At 37.3% G+C, this 9,648-nt stretch overlaps 1 pseudogene across 1 annotated transcript; it reads right to left on the bottom strand.

Moving 5' to 3' along the window:
- Positions 1-289: 289 nt before the first annotated feature.
- LOC104391273 lies at positions 290-9,339 on the bottom strand (annotated as a pseudogene). The gene is made up of 2 exons (XR_719869.1): positions 9,309-9,339; positions 290-780 (listed from the first exon to the last, which is right to left on the bottom strand). The product of XR_719869.1 is annotated as a dnaJ homolog subfamily C member 15 pseudogene (transcript).
- Positions 9,340-9,648: the final 309 nt, after the last annotated feature.

The raw sequence follows: 9,648 nt of genomic DNA, 5'->3' as shown, positions 1-9,648 counted from the left end.
ACAGGACTTGATATTGTCCAGCATTTGCCTGGACTCATGTAGGAATGTGTTCCCATATGACATTTGTAAAAGCCAAGAAAGACAAATTTATCTCACAGTTACTTCCTTTTCTACACAGACTATAAAACCCTTGGGAACTCTTGGTTTGTTTGTTTTCTTCCCACTAGAAACCACATGGGTTAATCAGCAGAGAGTCACAGAATCCTAGAGTATCTTGAGTTGGAAGGGACCCATAAGGATCATCAAGTCCAACTCACTGCTCCTATCAGGAAGATAACTGTACATAACTTTATTTAACTGTAAAATATTTCACTTTGCTTTTAAAGAGTCTTAAATTCTTAATTATGACAATAAGTAGCAACAGTGAATGGAGGGTTAGGAAACTGTACAGAGCAATTAGATATGAAAGCTGTTGCACAATGTTTCTACTGAGTCTCTTACGACCCAAGGCTTTGGGTTTCAGTTTTTTGGATTCTAACAAGTCTTTTGCTTCATCTATTTCTGTTGCTAAATAAGGTGATCCACCTTTATCAGGGTGATTCAAAATCACCATTCTTCTATTGGCTGTTCCGATTTTGGCCTTGCCAGCAGATGGACTTACACCTAAAATAAGACTAGCGTCTCGCCTACTCATTTTCTGTTCAAATCCTTCTTTATAGTACGATGAAAGACTTGAAGTTGAAATCCAATTTGCTGTGTCTGTAATTGCCTGCTCCAATGGTTTCCAAAGGTGGAAAGCATAACGACCTGCAAACACAACACTTGCAACACCAAGTCCAACTCACATTTCTGATTTCTATGCTCAATTTGCCCTAAAAAGGTGGGGGTATTATTTCCATGGTAAAGCCTTTCTGTTGCACTCTGGGAAGAAAGTGAAGATCATAATCTGCTTTCCAAGGAAATGTAACTTTAATTTGCTCCACATATGCCCACACAGTCCACTGGGACATTCCTGCCCTAAATATGCTAATCTCTTAACAGTACAGATAAGTCCTTTGTATAGGGCTCTCATGCCTTTAATTCAAGTTTGTCAGACTTGTAAGCATTTTAAAGGTGAATATGCCAGCACAATTTTCAGATGCCTTCTCCTACTGAAGTTGTGATTGCATAGTTAAAGGCAGTTTCCTCACAAGTGAGGCACATAAAATAAAAATGTCTGAAAAATAACAGACTTTTCAGAGAGTCTTTCTGTAGCACTGGAAACAATAGGACACTGATGAAAACCAAAGGATTAGATACTAGTCTACCTTTAATGAGGATACCTCTTGTTAGAAACATATCTTGATAAAGCACACAGAGTTACCAGAAATATTTCTTTGAACCTTTTGATCTCTGGTGTTTCAACATTTTAAAGGTGAATATGCCAGCACAATTTTCAGATGCCTTCTCCTACTGAAGTTGTGATTGCATAGTTAAAGGCAGTTTCCTCACAAGTGAGGCACATAAAATAAAAATGTCTGAAAAATAACAGACTTTTCAGAGAGTCTTTCTGTAGCACTGGAAACAATAGGACACTGATGAAAACCAAAGGATTAGATACTAGTCTACCTTTAATGAGGATACCTCTTGTTAGAAACATATCTTGATAAAGCACAGAGTTACCAGAAATATTTCTTTGAAGCCCTTGGCATCTGAGGTGTTCATAAGCAGCCCACAGCAAAAGCTATACATCCTGAAGTCCACTGTAGTACTGTTATTTGCCATGCAGTTGTCACAGGTAGATTCAGCAAAGGCATAGAATATCTCATTTTACCAGTACAGATGTGAGTGCAGGCACACACACACCGGGTTGCATTGTGTTAGCCAGATGAATAATCCTGAGGAGGAAGTGTGTTGCTTTCTGGTTTTGTTTGTTTTCTGTTTTATTTCATCCCAAATCTAAAGAAAGGCCACTGAAGTATACAGAACAACAGAAATAATATTTTAAAAGGCTCAATCTTCTTTACTTCCTTTGCTGTTGGCTTTCAGTGTTTCTTACCATATTTATACAGCAGCTGCAGGGTCCAGGCCTCCTATTGTCATGGAAAAATAAGGGCCTCATTTAACTGGTGGTGGAGCTGTAGTGTGTGATGTGTGTTTGTTAGTCTAAGACATCTGCTCTTTGTGTCAGCTACTAAGTCCAGACACCACTGAGTGTCCCCTGTCCCCTGCCAAGCTGTGTGTGGAGGCAGCAGGTCAGAGCTATAGACAGCTGTCCAATAAAAAAGAAAAGGGGCAAAGAAAATATTTGTGTGCAGCAGGGACTAAGCAACAGGAAAAGATACTTTCAGCTATGGCTGAAAGGTTATGTGACTAGCTGCTGGTCCCTTAACAACTGGATGTATAAGGACGCCTGACTGTCAGGGAGACTCTGAACTTTGTAATCTGACAAAAACAGTGTTGAGAGGATGCTGATTTTAGTTACTGGGCTAGCGCTATGCGCAGTTCACTTATCATCAGGAGATATTAAAAATATGCAGTGGATCAAGCAGCAGCAACCTTGGGATGTGCAAGGCACTTCTTGTAACCATTGCCTACCTGGATTGGCTCTGTGGACAGATTGGGGTCACCTTCACAACCTGATTTCTCTCTCAGAGCCCAGTGGCCCCCATGCCACTGTCCTTCACCATCCTGCAAACCCCGTGGAACATTGACAGCCTGAGCCATAAGCCAGCAACATGGAGTGTCACAGTTGTGACCTACTTGTCCAATACTTTTTTTTGTTATATTTTTTTTTAGAGGGGGGATACAGGGATAGGGGAATAATAAAAGAAAATAGCCAAAACTTGTGGATGATAAGAACTTGACACATTCATTTGTCTGCAATAGTTTACAGTTGTGCATGTATGACAATAGGGAATTTTCATGCAAAGAGATTTTGTTATGCTTGTAGTTGTCAGCTAATCAAAACAGAAATCAAATGGATCAATTTTGATTAATTTTTACTTAAAATTTACAGAGAGTTTCTTGCTTTTAACAAGAAAGTAAAATTTTCTTTGCTTTGGCTGTGTTGGACTAGTTACACAACTTTAACTATCTAGAAGCTAGATTTCTCAGCTAGTTGTCTCATGAAAGTCAAAGGAGGGATTTGAGGACTAAAACATCCTCAAGTAGTATGTCTTCAGCATCTGCACTTGTATCAAAGTGACATCAATGGACAGTACACCTTTCTACTCCTTGTATGTGGAACCCAGATGACTAGGTTAGTTTGCCTAATTTTTAGATGACAGATTTAGAATCAGCATAGGATCATAGAATGTTAAGTTGGAAGAGACCTCGGGGATCATCTGGTCCAACCTTTCTAGGGTAATATTACAGTTTATATGAGATGGCTCAGCACCCTGTCAAGCTGAGACTATTCCAGTGTTTGACTGTCCTCATGGGGAAAATTTACCTTCTGTGTCCAATCAGAATCTCCCCAGAAGCAACTTGTGCCCATTACCCCTTGTGTTTTCTGTGTGACTCCTTGTAAATAGGGAGTCTCCATCTTCTTGGTAGCCACCCTGGAATTACTGGAACATGGTAATAAGGTCACCTCAAGGCTGAACAAACTCCATTTTCTCAGTTTCTCCCCATATGGCAGGTCCTCCAGTCCTCTGAGCATCCTGGTGGCCCTTCTTTAGACCCTCTCCAGGCTGTCTGCATACTTTTTGTAGAGTGGGGACCAAAACTGAATGCAATACTTCAGGTATGGTCTGACAAGCACCGAGTAGAGTGGGATGATGACTTTTTTATCTTTACTGGTGATGCCCTTGTGGATGCAGCCCAGCATCCTGTCGGCTTTCTTTGCTGCTGCAGCAGGACACTGTTCACTCATATTGAGCCTGTTTTTCACTGAGATCCCCAGGTCCCTTTCCACAGGGCTGCTCTCCAGCCAGGTGGATCCCAGTCTGAACTGGGCACCTGAGTTATGTGTTCACAGATGTAAGACCTTACACTTCTCCTCATTGAACTTCGTAAGGTTCCTGCTAGCCCACTCCTCCAGTCTGTCTAGGTCTTCCTGGAGAGTGGCTCTCCCTTTTGGAGTGTCAACCTCTCCACTCTTCTTGGTGTCATCAGCAAACTTTAGTTAATTTGTATCTGAATTTCAGGGTTATAAATTCTAAGTCTTCTCTATAATTTTTATTTTCATAATTAATCATAAGTACAACTTTGCTTGGGCATGCATTTCACCAAAATGTGATGCTTGTCTCTTTTTGCCCTCTATTGCATTTCCTTTTCAAATACTGATTTATTTTTGCCTGAAATCATTCAGTGGCTTCACAGCAGAATCCTGTAACACCTTTAGACATTTAAACATGATGAATACTTTGAAAGGATTGATTGCTTTCATTCTACAGCTGTAATTTTACTGCCTTACATCTAAGGAGCAGGATTACCAGGACCCTGTACTGTAAGAAAAAATTATCTAACAGTATTTTTATTGTTCTCCTAAGTTAACTCTTTGCATGAGTTAAGCACACTGAATGAATTTGGTCTTCACTTACTTTTTATTTCAATGGTGTGTATTGATTTTCCTTCCTCTATATATGAGCATGTCTAAGTAGAGAATGTAGTTCAATAGATTTTACAGCTCTGTAAGAAAATGTCACACAGCAACCCTAATATGCTCCAACATGATAGTAGAGTCTGTAAACAGCCTTCTCCAATGGATAAATCCCAACATTAAGATAAGATATTTCTCACTGAACTCACGGAAAATGTATTTCCTTAAGATCCTGGAAATAATAGAATTGACATAATCATAATGTGTTTTCACAATGTAATGGGAAGAGCAGAAAATGAAAATGTATTAACATTGACTACAGTTCTAAAATCTAAAATTAAGAAAAAAATATGGGATAAGGAAAGTTTACTCTGTCCTTTATTCAAATTTTTTCAGAATCTGCTGAGATCAGCAAGACCCCTGGGCCCCACCTATTTTCTTGCTTTCATTTTCAGGAAAGAGAGAAACCAATAACTTATCTTTCTTTCTGTTCTGTCTTTCAGTGACAAATTTAGAACCTTAAAAAAAGTTCCAAATGTATGACTACTCTCTGATTTGAATGATGTTTGTCTCAGACCAGAAATCAGTTTTAACTCAGAATGGCATAATGTCTCATTAGCTTTACCGTGTTTCACTGCAATAGACTACCTTGTATTTTTCATTTTAAAGCAAAAGTAAATCCATATGCATTCCAATATAAGATACTTGGATGTTCAATATAATTGCTCAATTTGCTAACAAGACATTTTAAAGAACTGTGATGACAAGTTTAAATGCAGGTAATCCAAGGGCTTTAAGTAATCTTACTTCATTTTTGCTCTCTAGAATACAGCTAATCTCCATCCTCTAGTTCTGAGAAGCAGTTTTTACTTCTTGAAAATGAGTTCAATTTCATTGAAATTTCTGTGGGGTAATTTTTTTTTTTACTCACCGTAAGAGCTGAAAAGAAATAAAAAGTCCATACCCATAGTCCATAGTCCATAGTCCATTATAAAGTGGTTTATTGTGCAACGTAGCATAGCTGTAATTTCACATGGGCTAGTAAGCTTATTTGCATAATACAAATTTCAGCCTGATTTTATAATTAATTGGCTGTGTGAGTGCATTGACCCACAATTGGCTATAATATTAAAGTCCAGAAAAAGTGGTGACAAAATACATTTCCTTGTAGCAACTCAGTGGAATTGTGAATATGATAGCCAAGAACGTGTCTTCATGAAAGCATTTGGGAAAACCCTCGCTAATGAAAATTATTCTTTAAGGACATTTTTTTTTTTTCTGATACTTTATTATTTTCTTTCTATTTTTTCCCTTCTATTTTCTATTAGGTTTTTTACATAGCAAAATAAACAGGGCAAGTACATAAATATTTGAGGGTGATGAGGCACTGGTGCCAATAAAGTTGTATTTCATACATATCCATATTAATCGGATATACCAAAAGGCAGGCAGTTCTTCTTCACTACATATGACTGAATGAATGTATGTTTTGGACATACATTTCTACAGTATGACAGAAAACAAGACACAGTTATCGCAGCCTATATGAAACAGGCCTTTAACTCTCTGACAACAGTTCCTGACATTTATAGTACAGCTCCTGAGGGCCTTAATGACCATAATGTCACACTGAATCTACTATTAATATACCTCACTAGTAAGGAGTAAGTATTATGGTTTTTATCCTGGGTGTGAAAGGTCCATATTTCATAAAGATCTTGAGTCTAGCTGAGTTATTAAAAGGCTTCCCATAAGGAAAGAAATAGTCACTATTTTTTTTTTTTTTAATTCCTTTTTTTTCCCCTTTTCCTCAAGAGTTTCTGCCTGCAGATTTTCTTATGAGAAAGAAAAAAGTGACCTGTATTTAAAATAAAATACAGAATCAGATACTTGTAGCACAGACTGTTGTTTTAAAATATTGTATAGATGGCAGAGATTAGATCTGAGGATCATTTTCGTGTGGAAAGTTCAATATATTTAGCAGAATTTCTATGCTTTCATGGTGATACTATGCAAAAATTTTGTTTATTATTGTTCAAGGCCCACTTCTAAAGAGATAAAGGCATAGAACACCACTTACACAACTGGAAAGATCTGAAGAGAAAGGTTTCCAGAAGAGGCAGTGCATTGTTGGACATTCAGTTTGATGGATCCAGAACTCTGACATTTCAGAGTCATGGAATAGTTTTGGTTAGAAGTGCTCCCTGCACCTCATCTGTTCCACTCCTCTGTTCAGAGCAGGGTCAACCAGCTTGCTCAGGACCTTGTCCTTTCAAACTTTGGAAATATCTTTTCAAGAAGCTAGATCATCAGGCAGTGAGCACTAAGCCTCCTTGAAACTCAGCCTTGATCCAGATCTTCTGACCAGCCAGATACATTCCAAATTATTAACTCCTTTTATAGATCTTGTCTAGGATGGTTTTATCCTATGCATATACACAGGATAGGATTAATAAAACCTAATATATTTCCAGGTACCTTTTACTATCTCCGTAATCAATGAATTGAAATTCAGCATTTCTTAGGCATGATTCAGCTAAGTGTATAGTAGATTTCTAATACAGACCAGATGAATAGTGCCCCAGGGTGTCTTTTGCTGCTGAATCCATTGCCAATAAAGGGATCTCGAGGAGATTAGGATAGATACAGACATGTACATTGTACACATCTGAAACTAGGTGAGATAAATCCTATCTATGGACTTTTCTTGAAGTGGTAACAAAATAATTACTTACCAAATTCGGGCTTAATGGGTTATGATAGATGGGTTGTTACAGATTACAGGTGAACTCAATGTCCTTCAAAAGGGTACTGTAGTTTTTTTCTGAATTTACATTGTATCAGTAAAATTTTTTTTTTTTTTTTTCATTTCCATGTATAATTTTTCAAGAGATAAGTGCTTCTATTAGCTTATTTTTTTCTATATGGAATGACTGAAGAGACATCTAGCATGTGACTGGAATTAGTTTCACAATATCGAGTATTTAATGTCAGTAATTCACAGTCTGTTGATAGAATGAATTTAAACAAATGAATATGCCTTTGTATCTTTTTGTGTTTTTGTTGCAGACTGCATAAATGAGAACTGCAATAGATGCAAGAAGAGTCTTTTGAGCGGTGCATGCTAGAGAGGAAATATAAGTCTTTTATGTACAAAATAATGAATGTGTTAGTGTTTTAAAAGCAGGAGAAAAGCTGGTATTGGTAAATCAATCTGTATCTTTTTTCCCCCATGACAAAAACAGAGGTTTAGGTAAGTTAAAATCTGAGTGAAGAATGATGTACGTGCTCTCTCCGGATGAAAAAAAAAAACCTGGAATTTTAGCTAAACTAGAACAATGGAGTCAAAGATTTTGTGTGTGGCTTTTGAGAATAAATGCAATATAGGAGATTATAAGAAACTCATTGAAAGGAAATAGGGAACCTGAGAGGACTGTTTAGGTCAGAGGAACCAGTGATCATGAAATTCCTAATGCAAAGTGCCAGCTGGTACCATATGACATAGCCTGTGTAGTGTCTCCATGGAACTACAGGGAGAAGTGGTATTGTTTGCATCATCATGGGGCTACTGCAGTCCCTGAGAAACTCTTCTTTGTTCCTGAAGAACATGAATCCCTCCATAACAGACTGCACCATTGCTGTTTTGCCATGTATTCCAGGCCACAGACTGAGATCTGTGAAGTCTACTGGGCAGGAGTTAATGTTTATCTGAAAAACACTATGAATTACATGAGGCTTTTAACATTATGCTATTATTGCTATGTGATTGTCACTGAGGTTACCATGGTGTCATTTACCTAGGAGGAAGAATAATGTATTTACAGTGCATTTTTAGCTGTATAAATTGCCTTTTCTTCCAAGCTCAGATTTTATAAAAGTTAAGGACCTACTTTTCCTATATAATGCATTTGGAGTTGTGGAAAATCTTCCTGATTTGAACTGATTGCTGCTCAATAATTACTTCCAGTGGTCTGGTAAACTACCAGAAGCATACTCAACCACATCTTTAGTTCAAATTAAGTTGAGGTATGCTCATTTGGTGTTTCATTTTTTTTTTATGTGCTTGCTGTCCTGTGCTACTCTTCTGATACACAGAAGAACTCATACCAACCTCAGAAACAGAACCTAATTTTAAGTGTTTTTTGTTGTTGCTATTTGACAGGTCATGTACTACAACATGTCAAAAACTGATTTGTTCTGTTGGTACAGGAAGAATAGAAGCAAGTAGTGAATCTCTCAGGATCTTGACATCTCTATTTCCCTCATAGTTAAGGGCAACAATTGATGACAGTTTTGTAAGCTTGTCACATAATGTCATTGGAGACTCCACATGGCTATTTGGCAATAAATTTTCACTTCCATTTGTTAGAAGGTACCAACCAACAGAAGCCTGAAAAGAGATGATTTCCTTATGTAAGTTTTCCTTGAAAAATATGTAACTGGAATCAGTCTTGTTTGTTCCTTTATTTTTTAAATATCATAATACATTTTTAAACTGTTGACTAGCAATATAGAAATGATTTTTTTAAAAACTGGAATCTGGACATAAAGGTGCAACTATTCTGTGAACTGAGAATTCCTGTTTCAGTGCTTTTAAAGCTTCACAGACAGAGCTGAAAATATTTCATTTTAACTTCCACACACTCTCATGCTGTGATGTTTTCCTTGTTCCTTATGGGCAGGTCAGTCTACATATTTCCCACAGAATTCCAACAGAGGACCTTTGACACATTCATGAAGTTACAAAAACATTTGGATGAGCCAGTCTACAAAAATGGATAAACATACAAAAACCTTACTGAGTAAAATAATATGAAAAAGCCACCAAAGGAAAGCTGATTACCTTTGTAAGACTGTCTTTTCAATTTCGCCATTGTAGGCCTGTCTACAGTGTCCTGATGCTCACAAATGGCATCTTTGAATAGCCTTTTCAAAAGTAAAAGTTGGTATGCTAATGTATTACACATGAGAGCCAATAATAATATGTGGGATACTGGTGCATGCTTCTTCAAGGTGATTGGGTGGCTTAGTAACAACACATTGAGAGACCAAGGCTCAACAGCAAGATAAAGAAACATCTTTCATGTCTGCAAGAGTATAAGTGAAACAACTGTGCCACATGATTCAGCTAAAAAAATTTCAAGAACCAAGTGTACTATTTGAATGTACCTTAGACATACAGT

This window comes from Chaetura pelagica, unplaced genomic scaffold (assembly GCF_000747805.2).
Source record: "Chaetura pelagica isolate M959 unplaced genomic scaffold, ChaPel_1.0 scaffold174, whole genome shotgun sequence".
Taxonomy (NCBI): domain Eukaryota; kingdom Metazoa; phylum Chordata; class Aves; order Apodiformes; family Apodidae; genus Chaetura; species Chaetura pelagica.
This window is presented reverse-complemented; position numbering and strand designations above follow the sequence as displayed.